Below are 15,617 nucleotides of genomic sequence, written 5' to 3'. Positions count from 1 at the left end.
TTGAAACTTTATCATCTCATAATTAAAATTGAGATTGAATTTGATGTAGCAGTAAATATTAATATTTTATTTGATATTACTGACATGACTAAAAGTTTCAAATGTTATTTTAATTATAATCAATTGATTAATTTTAAAATAAATTATTTAAAATTAAACTTACTTAATATATTATTTATTTTATTAATATAATTTATAATTTTTTTATTTCTCATGTTATATTTTTAATGTATTTATAAAATTTATTTGTGAAATAAATATAATATCTTACATTTGAAAATATTATATATTATTTGAAATAATGTTGGAGATAACTTTTATTTTCCTTCAATTTAATTCTTTTTTTCTTAAAATTTGAGTGAGAAAGTGTAATTAATATTCTTAAAATGTGAAATGTTGTTTGAGCTTTAATATAAACTGAGAGTTAACTTCTTGGTACCAGAAAAATATCAGTATATAAAAAAATTGATATGTTTTTTTTTTTTTTTTATAAATATTGCTTATTGCAATAGTTATGATAATTTTATAGTCTTAAATATTCATAATCAGACTAGTATACATCTGACTTGAACCATTTGAAATAATTATACTTAAATACTTGCTAGAAGAATAAAAAGCAATTACAATTATCAGTTAATATGTTTTACTTATATAATTGGTTAGACTTTTTATATAATATAAATGATAGGATAAATTATATTTTGATATCTGAATTTTAGCATAATTAATATATCGATTCCTGTGTTTTTAAAATTGAACACTTAAATTTCTTTCTATAATCAGTTTGTTCAAATTAGAGGTCTTCCCATTCATTTTTATCGTTAAAAGTGTAGAAATGTGTTTATTACTATTTTTAAATAGATGAATTATATTTAGAATCCTTGAATTTTAGATAATGAATCGATGTCTATATTTTTTAAATTGTACGCTTAAATTTTTTTATGATCAATCCGTTCTCATCTATTATAATTTAAACATTTTGATTTTAATTTTTTATTTAAAAAAACACTTAAATCCTATTAACTTTTATCTATAATATCTTATTTAACTAATTTTTAACACTTTTTAATTTTCAATTTTCATTCATTAAAATACTTAAATACTTATAATTTTAATACGTTCAGAAAAATATTTACAACTTCAACTATTTTTAAGTGGTATCAAAATAACTTTAAGCAGATTGGAAATTTTTATAAAAAATATTTTAGAAAGAAATTATACTCTCAACAAAATTTGATCATGTACTAGTTTTGAATTAATGTTTATAATAGATAAAAAATTGTAATTTTAGACGGATTAAATATAGAGAGATTTAAAAATTAAATTTTAAAAATGTAAGAACTGATACATCAATTACGCTAAAATTTAGAGACTAAAATATAGTTTACACAATATAAAATTCTCAACTATATTAAAAAAGATTTAAGTATTCACGACAATATTTTAGTTATTTAAAATATTTATTTTTCTTTCTACCGGTCTAATGGAATTATAGATGGAAAGACAACCAATTTAGAAGGAATAATTATACAGAAATTGAAATATTTAATTTAAAAAATATAGAAATTGATTTATTAATTATATTAAAATTTAGAAATTAAAATATAATTTATTTTAAATAATATAGGGTAATATATTAAATTTACTTATTTTACATTATATAATATATATAATAAATAAATATATTAAATAAATAAAATATTAAATTTGACTAATTTAAATTAAAATTAATTAGTGAATTATATTTAAAATAAAACTTTAAAATTAAGTTATAATCGGTGGTCGCTTGCTGCTAGATTCGGAAAACTTGCCGAAGCCGCCAATAGCTCTAGAACTTTTGCCGATTGTGATTCCACCGGAATGTCAGATTCCGGCAATGAGGGTATGGAAGAGGATGATCTTTTGCAACATAATGGCCGTAGGAAGCGTAAAGATGGTGAAGGAGGTTTCTCTTTAGAAGAACAAGACGGTAGAAAGTTTGAGTCTGTTGGACAACCGTCTCCAATGGGTCCTTCGTTTAGGGATATGCTAGTCAATGGGAGTCCTAATAACGAGACTGTGATTGCTGACACAGTTGAAGTGAATGATGAGGAGTCGTATGAGCTTTCTGATGGGGAAGAGGATGAGGAGGATGAAAAGTGCCCTAATATTAAACTTACTAAAATTGAGAAATCTCGTTATTGTAAACCATGGAAGAACTCCTTGATTATCAAGCTGATTGGAAGATCAATAGGGTATGCCTATTTATCACGAAGGGTGAAGGAACTCTGGAAACCTAAATCCCCTATTGACTTAATTGCTCTGGACAACGATTTTTTTCTTGCTCGATTTAATAGTAGGGAAGATTTTGATTTTGCACTGGAGGGTGGACCATGGATTATAGCTGATCATTATTTGTCAGTTCGCCAATGGTGCCCGGATTTTGATCCATTTAATGTTTCCTTGGAACGCTTGGCAGTTTGGGTTCGTTTTCCATGCCTTCCAATTGAATATTTTAATGAGGATTTTCTTATGCGATTGGGGAGGAAGATAGGAGATCCTATCAGAGTGGATAATAACACTAGCCGAGTGACAAGAGGGCATTTTGCGAGATTATGTGTTGAAGTTGATGTTACGAAGCCTCTTTTGTCGAAATTCAAGCTGAACCGGAGAGTTCGACGTATTGAATATGAGGCGTTGCATATGGTTTGTTTTTCATGTGGAATTTTTGGGCATATGAAGGATAATTGTCCTTCGTTGCGGAAAGAGTTGCAGCCAGAGAATGTAGAGAATGTGTCTAATTCGGTTCATAGTAACCCTGCTCCTAAGGTGGCTCAGTTACCCGAGAATCAGGTGGTTAATCCAGCTGTTTTAGATGATTTTGGTGATTGGATGCTGGTTAAGAAGGATAGAAGACGTAATCAACGTCCTCAGGAAAAATCTGTATTTAAATTTGGGTCAGGTGATCATGGTCCGAGGGAGTCAAACAAGGGTAAATCAACGATGAAGGCCAATAATAATCCCTTTAGTTCTCTAGTTATTCTCCAGGATTCTGAGACTCATATAGAACATAATGCGACTCCACCAGTGGTACAAGATTTTCGTCCTGTCTTGGGCAAGAAAAAGCTACGGGATTCTAAAGGGAAGGGTCAAGTGGTTTCTACTGTGACAAGAGAGGAGACTCCCAATATTGCTTTAGATTCCTATGTGAGATCTAATGGGCCTGCTGTGCAAAGTTCAGTTCTAAAAATTAGAGGGGTTTCGAGTGGATCAGGGGGATCTTCTAGAAAAGCTGCTGCACAAGATGACCATGTAGTTGTTCAAGGGAATAATAGAACGAATCAGTCAAAGACTTGGGTTGTTTCTAACCCAAAATTGGTGGGACTTGCAAATTTAGAAACAGAATTGGATAGGAATCAACATGATAATTTTAATGATCCTTCGTTTCCTCATCCAACCCGTCCCAATATCCCAGCAGCTAATGGAGATGGTAATCAGGATATGAATCTTGACGATGATGCGATGATAATTATTGCTCAGACTTCCTTGAATGAATTTCAGAATAGTGGTTTAATTGGTAAGATGCCTTCTAATGAGGGGTCTTACTAGATTTTTCGTTCTATTATGGTTCAGTCATCCTCATGGCTTTCTTTTCTCTCTTATTTTTAATGATTATTGGAGTTTGGAATTGTCAGGGTGCTGCTTCTTCTAATTTTTTGAGAGCTTTTAAGGAATACAATCGTATCTATAAGCCTCAGATTTTTTGTTTGGTTGAGCCTCGAATTTCTGGCCATTCAGCTGATAATGTTTGTAAACAGCTAGGTTATGATAATTGGGTTCGTGTCGAGACTTTTGGTTTCAGTGGAGGTATCTGGATTTTATGGTCAGAAATATTTTTTAAGTTAACGCTTGTGTCGACAGATCCGCAATTTATTACATGCAATGTGTTACTTGATAATGGGGACTCGTGGTTAGTGAGTTTTGTGTATGCCAGCCCTGACATTAGTTTACGAAGACGTTTGTGGCATTCGGTTCTGGGTTTCAATGGAAGTGAGAAAAGTTGGTTATTGTTGGGAGATTTCAATTCTTTTACAAGCGAGAATGAACAAACCGGCTATGTTAATGTTCACAGTATTGGGGCTAGTGATTTTCGGCAATGGATTTTTGATAACTCACTTATTGATTTGGGTTTTGAAGGTACCCCTTTTACTTGGAGTAAGGGTGGTATTAATTCTTCTTATAAAGCTGCTCGATTAGACCGTTGCTTGTGTACTGAGATTTGGCGCATGACATTTTCTAGAGCTACAGTTATTCATGCTCCAAAGTTGCATTCTGATCATTGTCCTATTTTTATGAATTGCTTTGGAGTTACAAATTCTTCTGTTCGTCGTTTTCATTTTCAAGCGGCTTGGACAGCTCACAAAGATTTTGTTGATGTTGTTTCCCGTGGTTGGAAGCAAAATACTTCTTTATTTGATAATTTGAAATCAACCAAAGACTCATTAAGCCAATGGAACCGATCTGAGTTTGGGAATATTTTTCATAATAAGCAAAGGTTGATCCGTCGAATTGATGGTGTTCAAAAAAGCTTAGCTATCCGGCGAACGAGAGGTTTAGTGAAGCTGGAATTTAATCTGAGACGACAGCTTGAAGATGTTTTGAAGCAGGAAGAATTATACTGGTTTCAACAATCTAGGGAGGAATGGATTGTTTCTGGTGAGAGAAATACAAGGTTTTATCATCTTTCTACCGTGATTAAACGCAAGAAGCAACAAATTCTCAAGCTGAGAAATGGGAACAATGTGTGGATTGAAGATTCTAGTCAACTTAAAGAGCTTGCTAGCGGTTACTATCAGGAGCTGTATTCGAAAGATTTGGCGGTTGACTGCAGCCATTTTGTTAGACCTGATGGGCCTGCTCTTTCTTCTTCTCAACGGTTGCTTCTGGATCGTCCTTTTTCTCATGATGAAGTATATGATGCTTTGCGCCTTATGTCTCCTTACAAGGCTCCAGGACCCGATGGTCTACAAGCAGTTTTCTTTCAGAAATCTTGGTCTGCGGTAGGTTCACAGGTTTCAGCGTTTATTATTGAGGTCTTGGGCGGGAGGGAGTTTCCAGAGGAAGTTAATGAAACGGTGCTAACTCTTATTCCTAAAATTGCTTGTCCAGAATTTATTTCTCAGTTCAGACCAATTAGCTTATGTAACGTGATTTATAAGCTTGTTACAAAAGTGTTGATTAACAGATTGAAAGATGTTTTGAGCTCTCTCATTGGATTGGAACAAAGTAGCTTCGTTCCTGGCCGACAAATTATTGATAACATTGTGGTGTTTCAAGAAGTTTTGCACACTATGAGAACGTCTAAGCGATCAGGGGGTTTTATGGCAATTAAAATTGATCTTGAAAAGGCTTATGATAGACTAGATTGGGATTTTATTCAGTGGGTGCTGGGTTCTTACCACTTTTCCGATGCTTGGATTTCTAATATTATGAATTGTGTTAGAACATCTTCTATGTCAGTGTTATGGAATGGTGAGAAGTTAGAATCTTTTAAACCGACTCGTGGTGTGCGACAAGGCGATCCAATGTCTTCATATCTTTTTGTTATGTGTATTGAACAACTTTCGAGAATGTTTAAACAGCTTGTTCGTCAAGGCAGATGGAAGCCGATTCCTATCTCGAGTAATGGTCCGATGATTTCTCATCTTATGTTCGCGGATGATATGGTTTTGTTCGCAGAAGCTTCTGTGGAACAGTTGGATTTGATTTTATCATGTTTGGATGACTTTGCTAAGGTTTCCGGGCAGAAAGTGAATTTAGCTAAGTCTTCTCTTTATTTGTCGCCTTTTGTTGATAGTGATTTGGCGTCACTTTTGTCTTCAAGGTCAGGTATTCCTTTGACTGCTGATTTAGGAAAATACTTGGGTGTGCCATCTATTCATGGGAGGATTTCAGTCTCGACATATAGTAGTATTTTGGATAAAATGAGAGGCAGACTTGATGGCTGGAAGGCGAGAGCTCTATCAAAAGCTGGACGACTAACGTTAGTTCAATCAGTTCTTAATGCTATTCCTATTTTTGTGATGCAGAGTGCTCTTTTACCGGTATCGCTTTGCAATGAAATAGAGAAAATATGCAGGAACTTTATTTGGCATGGGAAGGATATGAAGCCAGCTGTACATCTGATTAATTGGGATACAATGTCCTTGCCGAAGCGGTTAGGTGGTCTTGGCATCAGAAATATGCGACAAATGAATCAGGCTCTATTAGGGAAGTTGTGTTGGCGAGCTTACAAGAATCCGCAAGCTTTGTGGGTTAGGTGCCTTTTCAATAAATATGAGTCGGGTTTTGTTCATTGGGAAGTCGCTAAGCGAGCTAATGGTTCAGTCAATTGGAAATCTTTTTGTTATGGTTTGGAGCTACTTCGAAAAGGGATAGTTGTAGATGTGAATAATGGGATGCACACTAGATTTTGGCTGGATGATTGGCTTCCGGTTGGGCCTCTTTGGAATTTTGCACTTAAACCGTTGATTGAGTTGAATATGCAGGTTTGTGTTCGATATTTCTGGGTTCCTAATGTAGGCTGGAATTGGGACATTTTAAATTCTCTTCTTCCTACTGATGTCCTTTTATATTTCCAATCAATTACTTTAGTTGATGATATGTCGTGTTTGGATGGTTTTGCGTGGAAGCATTCTTCTTCTGGCTTATATACAGTTAAGTCAGGGTTTGATACGTTTTATTCAGAAGTGTCAGGATCTAATATGGATTGGCAAGGGCTGTGGAAGGTTAGGGTGCCACAGCGAATTCAAGTGTTTTTGTGGGAAGTGGCACATGAGAAAATCATGGTTAATGTTCAACGCCGAAAGCGAAAATTTATTGATTATGATTTATGTCCTCTTTGTGGAGTTGCAAGTGAATCTGTTTTGCATGCTCTACGAGATTGCCAACATGTGAAACAAATTTGGAATTCCCTTTTACCTACCAATTTCGTTTCTCCATTTTTTGATATTTTGAATGTGCCTTTATGGCTATCTGCTAATATAGAAAAAGTAGGGTTATTGGCTAATGGAATACCATGGGATGTGCTTTTTAGTTCGGTCGTTTGGTGGTTATGGAAGCGAAGAAACTTGTTGGTTTTTAATGAGAATAATGACCAGGATACTATTGATGCGTCCTTTATTCAGCTTCGAGCAAAAGAATATGTTCATGCATGGAGGTTTTCGATGCAGGCTGGGTCTGGACCGAGAGGCCGGTCTTTGAAGTATGTTGGGTGGAAGCCGCCAGAAACAGGCTGGGTGGTAGTGAATTCCGATGGTAGTGCATTGTTGTCAGCAGGAAGGGCAAGTTGTGCAGGTTGTTTTCGAAACAATGAAGGTAGATGGCTTTTGGGCTTTCAACGGTTTTTGGGCAATTGTGGAGCAATGGAAGCTGAGCTATGGGGAATATATTATGCTATAGTATTAGCATGGGATTCAGGGTGGAAGAAGATTGAAGTTCAAACGGATTCTCAACTCGCGTTAGATTTACTTGCAGGTAGAGGTGCAGGAGTTTTTAGAGTTGCTAATTTGGTGAGGAATTGTCGTGATCTTATCAATAGAAGCTGGGAAGTCAAGATGGTAAAAATTTACAGGGAAGCAAATGCGGTAGCGGATCGTTTGACTAGTTTAACTATTGGTGATGATTTTAATTTGAAAATTCATCAATGGCCTCCTGTTACTATTAAATTTTTACTGGATGCTGATAGGTTGGGGCTTTCATGGCCTAGATTAATAAAATAAGGGCTCTATCCCTCTTTTTCTAAAAAAAAAAAAATTAAGTTATAATCGGTAAAAATTGAAAAATTTTGAATTCTTTATTATAAAACTTTCCATCACTTCAATAATAATAATTAAAATATTAATATTTATGTTGTGTCATCCTCACATCAATTTTAATTTTGATTATCGGTTAAAATTGATAAAAAATTTAAATTAGACTAAAATTAAAAAAAAATTAAAATTAACAATAACACTAAAGTTTTGGATTTTAGACAAAAAAAAAAAAGTAGATATAAGTCCAATAAAATTTCTATATTTTTATTATTTCACATCAATTTAAAGTTTTGAGTAAATTAAATAATTTAAGGGTTAAATAAGTTTTTATATAATATAATATTATTTTTTAATATTAAAATTTTATTTTTATAATTTTAAAATTACTTATTTTATCAATATATTTTTTAAAATTTTTATGTTAATTAAAATATTAATTTTTAATATTTTAAATTATAAAAATAATATTTTATGATTAAAAAAATAATATTAAAATTTATTTTGACCATAATTAAAATATAAAGTCTTAATTGATTCAAGATTTTAAGTTTGACTTATTCAATTTTGAAAAAAAAAAACATAAAGATTTAATTAGAGTTATTTAAAAAACATTTTTATTACATTTTATGAATAAATTAATTTAAAAAAAAACCGTTTACGTACAAGTAGGCTACGTCTTCGGACTCTGATGCACATTTTTGTGGTGAGATCATGTGATTCACGTGCGTACACCTAATTTCTCTTGGCGGCCAAAATATAAAAACGGAACTTCTTCGAGTCAAGCAATAATCTAAACCACTGAACAGTTAAGAGAATCCTTGGAAATATCGGTAGTATCTAGGGTGAGCAATATTTGGTTCAAATTAAAAAAATTGATTGAATTAAATTGATTTAAAAATTTAGTTTAGTTTTTTATATATTTCGGTTCGATTCGGTTTTTAATTTTAAAAATTTCGGTTATTTCGGTTTGGTTCGGTTTTGATAAAAAAAAATGAAAAAATCGAACCGAACCGATTAGTGATAATATGTTTTTTCAATAATATAGAGAAATTAAATCATATAAAAATTAAAATATTTTAATTAAATTTTAAAATATTAAAAATAAAGTGTAAAAAATTAAAAAATTATTAAAAATTGAAACCGATCAAATCGAATCGAATCGAACTAAATCAGATCGGTTCGGTTCGGTTTCTGACTAAAATCGATTCGGTTCGATTTTCATAAACACTAAAATTTCAATTTTTGATTTATTCAATTCGGTTCGATTTTAAACCAAACCGACCGAATGCTCATCCCTACTGGTCTCTTCACTCTTAGCATTCATTCCACAGTTTCTTGGAGCTCCCTCAACCCTTACCTAAAAAATAAAATAAAATAAAATGAAGAATTAACTATTTAATCCTTATAATTCAGTAAAATTAATTATTTAACTATTTTATTTTTTATAAAATAATAATTATTTAATTTTCATAATTCGTAATAGTATTAAATAGTTAGCGGTATAGAATGTGGGTAAGTAACAAATGTGATTTTGAAAATAATTAATTTTCAAAAAAAAAAAAATTGAAGAAGAGGGAATATGCTCGAGAACAAAATCTCCACCCATTAAGAAACAGACAAACAAAGAAATAGAAAATAGACTGAAATCCCAAGTTACTGAAAAAATTAATTAATATTTATATAAAGAAGTTGGTTCTAGTCATAAAAGCCGTCTCTTCCCCTTCTCTATATAAAGAGTAGGAAGGAAGCCACTATCCTCCAACCAAGAATCCTCCACCACTTTCCTTTTCCTCTAAGCACAGCTCTCTTCCTTTAGTTCTTGTTCTTGATCTTCAGCTTCATAGAGTGTGTGAGAGAGAGAGAGAATCCATGGCTGGTCTTCAACAGTACTACTTTTTCCCAACTGATTTCTTCTACCCACGTCCACAATCAGTTCGTGTAGATACTGCTCAGAAATCAGCTCTTCCTCTGCAGATTCAGAAGCGAGACATCTCCGATGATCTTAAGCATCCCACAAGCTTAAGCCTTGTTCTTTACACCAACAATCATGCTAATAAGGCTTCTGCTGCTATTAGCAAAATCAGAAGTGCTTGATCATGCATGTTCATTTAGCAGAAACAGAGAGGAGAAAGAAAGATACAATTGGTAAATCTGCAAGAAGTTTATTAATTTTTTCTTCATTGTAATATCTCTTTTGTTTGATAATTTATTTCTTAGCATCAGTTAATTTTGTTTTTCTTTTTATTGAAAAATTAAAAATATATAATTTTTTGTTCAATTATATTTTTTTATTTATAAAAAAAAACTTTAAAGGATAAATTTGACTCTTGACTTTTAATACTTTAATCTTTTCATTATTTATAAATTAGGTGTGCGCATCAATCTCAACTGCAAAATATGCATCACAGTCAAAATTTGTAGCCTACTCGTTGCTAAATGTTTTTTTTTTATTTAAATTTTATTAAAAAATGTAATATAAATGCGATAAACGTTTTCTTAATATGTATGTTTAATATTCAATTTTTAATATGTCACGCATTATTTTAAAAAGTAAATGTCATATGATTACAAAATTATAATTAAATTATATGACATATAATCAATTGATTAACCACTATTCTTTCAATTCTTTTATAATATATAACATGTAATTAATTAATTAATTATTATAATTTTTTTATTAATTTACTGTTTAGTTTCTGAATATTTTCATTATTAATAAATTAATTTTTATATTTTCAAAAACTTATTAAAATATTCTTATTTTTTCTCAATGTCAACCAAATAGTCCTTCAATCCTCTTTTCCATTACAAATAAATAAAAAATGAGAGAGGAAATATTTAAAACTCAATTTTGCTTTTAAATAAAACTCTTTATTTAGTCATTGAGTATTGCATTAATAAGATAATTTCTGTATTTTCAGAAATTTATTAAATTTTTTTTTTATTTTTTTTTGAATATATTAAAACATCCTTATTTTTTCACTTCGTCAATAAAATAGTCCCTCCTCCTCCTCAAAAAAAAAGAAGAAAAAGAAGAAGAGGAGGAGGAGGAAAAGAAGAAAAAGAAGAAGAGGAGGAGGAGGAGGCGTCTTTTTAATGACAGAAATAGACAGAAAGACTATTTTGTTAATAGAGAGAAAAATAAGAATATTTTAATAGGTTTTTGAAAACGCAAGGACTGATTTATTAATAATGGCAATACCCAAGAAATAAATAGTAAATCTCCCTTTTTTTTTTCAAAATACATTGGCCGAGGATCATCCATCCATATAATCTTAGCTTTACCAATAAAGAATCACTTTAAAGTACAATGAATAATAATATTTACTTCTCTAACAACATGTTCAAATAGCCTGTCACTTTCCACCTGCAAGGAGTAGAAACCTGCTATATGAGCAAGTGAGCCAGAGCATCAGCTTCTGCTATATTTGAAACCCAATTTCTTTTTTTTTTTTTTTTTGCTGCTAGTAACTCTGGAATAATAATTTTATATCTTCATAGCCAAAGAAGGAGGAATAATAAGAAGGATAATTTAGTCTTTTATTATATTTTTAACGGCAGAAATAGACAGAATGCCTATTTTGTTGATAGAGATAAAAGATAATGATGCTTTAATAGTTTTATGAAAATATAGAGACTGACTTGTTAATAATGACAATACCCAATGACTAAATAGTAAATCTCCATTTCATTTTTGAAAATACATCGGCCGAGGATCATCCATGCATCCATATAATCTTAGCTTCACCAATAAAGAATTACTTTAAAGTACAATGAGTAATAATATTTGCTTCTCTAACAACATGTTCAGATAGGCTGTCACTTTCCACCTGCAAGGAGTAGAAACCTGTTATATGAGCAAGTGAGGCCAGAGCATAAGCTTCTGCTGTATTTGAAACCCAATTTTTTTTTGGCTGCTAGTAACTCACGAATAATAATTTTATGTTTTCATAGTCAATGGTCTTGTAGCTCAGTTGGTTAGAGCATTGGTCTTATGAGCCGAAGGTCGCGGGTTCAAGCCCCGCCGGGACCAAAAATATATTATATTCTATTCTTCTTTGAAGAAAAAGAAAAAGGGTAATTTGGTCTTTTCACACTATATTTTTAACGGCAGAAATAAATGGAATGACTATTTTGTTGATGGAGAGAAAAGATAAGGATGTTTTAATAGGTTTCTAAAAATGCAGGGACTGACTTGTTAATAATGGTCAATATCTAAGAACTAAATAGTAAATCTCCATTTTTTTTTGAAAATACATTGGCCGAGGATCATCCATCAATATAATCTTAGCTTAACCAATAAAGAATTACTTTAAAGTACAATGAGTAATAATATTTGCTTCTCTAACAACATGTTCAGATAGGCTGTCACTTTCCACCTGCAAGGAGTAGAAACCTGTTATATGAGCAAATGAGGCTAGAGCATAAGCTTCTGCTTTATTTGAAACCCAATTTTTTTTTTCTGCTAATAACTCACAAATAATAATTTTTTATCTTCATAGCCAAAGTGAGGCCAGAGCATAAGCTTCTGCTTTATTTGAAACCCATTTTTTTTTTCTGCTAGTAACTCACAAATAATAATTTTTTATCTTCATAGCCAAAGGAAGAAGAAGAAGAAGAAGAAGAAGAAGAAGAAGAAGAAGAAGAAGAATGGTAATTTGGTCTTTTACTATGCTTTTAATGGCAGAAATAGACAGAAAGATTATTTTGCTAATGGAAAGAAAAGATGAGGATGTTTTAATAGGTTTTTGAAAACGCAGAGATTGACTTGTTAATAATGGCAACACTCAAGGACTAAATAGTAAATCTCCCTTTTTTTTTGGAAAATACATTAGCCGAGGATCATCCATCCATATAATCTTAGCTTCACCAATAAAGAATTACTTTAAAGTACAATGACTAATAATATTTGCTTCCCCAACAACATGCTCAGATATGCTATCACTTTCCACCTGCAAGGGGTAGAAACCTGTTATATTAGCAAGTAATGCCAGAGCATAAGCTTTTGTTGTATTTGAAATCCATTTTTTTTTGCTGCTAGTAACTCACGAATAATAATTTTATATCTTCATAGCCAATGGTCTTAACTCAGTTGGTTAGAGCATTGGTCTTATGAGCCGTAGGTCGCGGGTTTGAGCCCCGCCCGGGACCAAATTATATTTTATTCTATTCTTTCTTGAACAAAAAGAAAAAAAAAAGAAGAAGGGTAATTTTGGTCTTTTTACTATATTTTTAACGGCAGAAATAGACGGAAGGACTATTTTGTTGATGGAGAGAAAAGATAATGAGGTTTTAATAGGTTTCTGAAAATGTAAGGACTGACAAGTTAATAATAGTCAATACCCAAGGACTATATAGTAAATCTCCCTTTTTTTTAAAAATACATTGGCAGAGAATCATCCATCCATATAATCTTAGCTTCACCAATAAAGAATTAATTTAGAGTACAATAAGTAATAATATTTGCTTCTCTGACAACATGTTTAGATAGGCTGTCACTTTCCACCTGCAAGGAGTAGAAACCTGTTATATGAGCAAGTGAGGCCAGAGCATAAGCTTCTGCTGTATTTGAAACCCAATTTTTTTTTGGCTGCTAGTAACTCACGAATAATAATTTTATATCTTCATAGCCAATGGTCTCGTAGCTCAGTTGGTTAGAGCATTGGTCTTATGAGCCGAAGGTCGCGGGTTCAAGCCCCGCCGAGACCAAAATATTATTATATTCTATTCTTCTTCCTAGAAGAAAAAGAAAAAGAAGGGTAATTTGGTTTTTTTTTTCACGTTATATTTTTAACGGCAACAATAAATGGAATAACTATTTTGTTGATGGAGAGAAAAGATAAGGATGTTTTATTAAGTTTCTAAAAATGCAGGGACTGACTTGTTAATAATGGTCAATATCTAAGGACTAAATAGTAAATCTCCATTTTTTTTTGAAAATACATTGGCCGAGGATCATCCATCCATATAATCTTAGCTTCACCAATAAAGAATTACTTTAAAGTACAATGAGTAATAATATTTGCTTCTCTAACAACATGTTCAGATAGGCTGTCACTTTCCACCTGCAAGGAGTAGAAACCTGTTATATTCTTCCTTGAAGAAAAAGAAAAAGAAGAAGAAAGGTAATTTGGTCTTTTTTACACTATATTTTTAACGGCAGAAATAGACAGAATGCCTATTTTATTGATAGAGATAAAAGATAATGATGCTTTAATAATTTTATGAAAATGTAGAGACTGACTTATTAATAATGACAATACCCAATGACTAAATAGTAAATCTCCATTTCATTTTTGAAAATACATTGGCCGAGGATCATCCATCCATATAATCTTAGCTTCACCAATAAAGAATTAATTTAAAGTACAATGAGTAATAATATTTGCTTCTCTAACAACATGTTCAGATAGGCTGTCACTTTCCACCTGCAAGGAGTAGAAACCTGTTATATGAGCAAGTGAGGCCAGAGCATAAGCTTCTGCTATATTTGAAACCTAATTTTTTTTTTTTGGCTGCTAGTAACTTACGAATAATAATTTTATGTCTTCATAGCCAATGGTCTCGTAGCTCAGTTGGTTAGAGCATTGGTCTTATGAGCCGAAGGTCGCGGGTTCAAGCCCCGTCGGGACCAAAATATTATTATATTCTATTCTTCCTTGAAGAAGAAAGGTAATTTTGATTTTTTTCACACTATATTTTTAATGAAAGAAATAAATGGAATGACTATTTTGTTGATGGAGAGAAAAGATAAGGATGTTTTATTAGGTTTCTAAAAATGCAGGGACTGACTTGTTAATAATGGTCAATATCTAAGGACTAAATAGTAAATCTCCTTTTTTTTTTGAAAATACATTGACTGAGGATCATCCATCCATATAATCTTAGTTTCACCAATAAAGAATTACTTTAAAGTACAATGAGTAATAATATTTGCTTCTCTAACATGTTCAGATAGGCTGTTACTTTCCACCTGCAAGGAGTAGAAACCTGATATATGAGCAAGTGAGGCCAGAGCATAGGCTTCTGTTGTATTTGAAATCCATTTTTTTTTGTTGCTAGTAACTCACAAATAATAATTTTAGATCTTCAAAGGCAAAGGTCTTGTAGCTTAGTTGGTTAGAGCATTGGTCTTATGAGCCGAAGGTCACGGGTTTCAAGCCCTTGCGAAGACCAAATTTTTCTATTCCATACTTTCTTATTTTATTCTATTCCAACCGTACGGCACTTGGTTTGAACTCTTTTCAAGTCAAGTCAGCCAAGCTCTCTACACGTTCACCTGGACAAAGGAACGTAATGGTTAGGACCTCCTGCCCTATTCCCATAAAAATGAGGAAAGCCAGAGTTATCATGTGAAAATATCATGATCAGATAATTATAGCAATACAAGCACATCAACAAGCAACCAAGCACAGAGATTTAGAGAATGAGCTACTTATTTTATTCCAGGGGTAAAATAGTCACTACATAATCATGGCAACGATCCTCTCCCACCTTACAGACAGGGGGGTCACTCCCCCTAAAGAGCCTTAAGAACAAGTAGAACTATGGTGGGAGGAGACATCAATATGTCTGAGGTGACACCCCCTTAATAAATAAATAAAAAGGAATTACAAGAAACTGACATGACCCTTTTCTTATTACTAATTTCTACTAATTTATCCCAACTTGGTTTGAACTCTTTTTAAGCCAAGTCAGCCGAGCTCTCTACGCGTTCACCTGGACAAAGGAACGTAATGGTTAGGACCTCCTGCTCGATTCCCATAAAAATGGGGAAAGCCAGAGTTATCATGTGAAAATATCATGATTAGATAATTATAG

General features: G+C 32.2%; 3 non-coding genes across 3 annotated transcripts; all 3 read left to right on the top strand.

Moving 5' to 3' along the window:
- Positions 1-11,755: 11,755 nt before the first annotated feature.
- Positions 11,756-11,829, top strand: TRNAI-UAU. The gene has a single exon. It is a non-coding gene; the product is annotated as a tRNA-Ile (tRNA).
- A 1,602-nt stretch (positions 11,830-13,431) lies between these two features.
- TRNAI-UAU lies at positions 13,432-13,505 on the top strand. The gene has a single exon. It is a non-coding gene; the product is annotated as a tRNA-Ile (tRNA).
- Positions 13,506-14,356: 851 nt separating this feature from the next.
- TRNAI-UAU lies at positions 14,357-14,430 on the top strand. The gene has a single exon. It is a non-coding gene; the product is annotated as a tRNA-Ile (tRNA).
- Positions 14,431-15,617: the final 1,187 nt, after the last annotated feature.

Source organism: Manihot esculenta, chromosome 8 (genome assembly GCF_001659605.2).
Source record: "Manihot esculenta cultivar AM560-2 chromosome 8, M.esculenta_v8, whole genome shotgun sequence".
In the NCBI taxonomy this organism is placed as follows: Eukaryota; Viridiplantae; Streptophyta; class Magnoliopsida; order Malpighiales; family Euphorbiaceae; genus Manihot; species Manihot esculenta.
The sequence above is the reverse complement of the archived record's forward strand: the minus strand, read 5'-3'. Positions and strand labels throughout refer to the sequence as shown.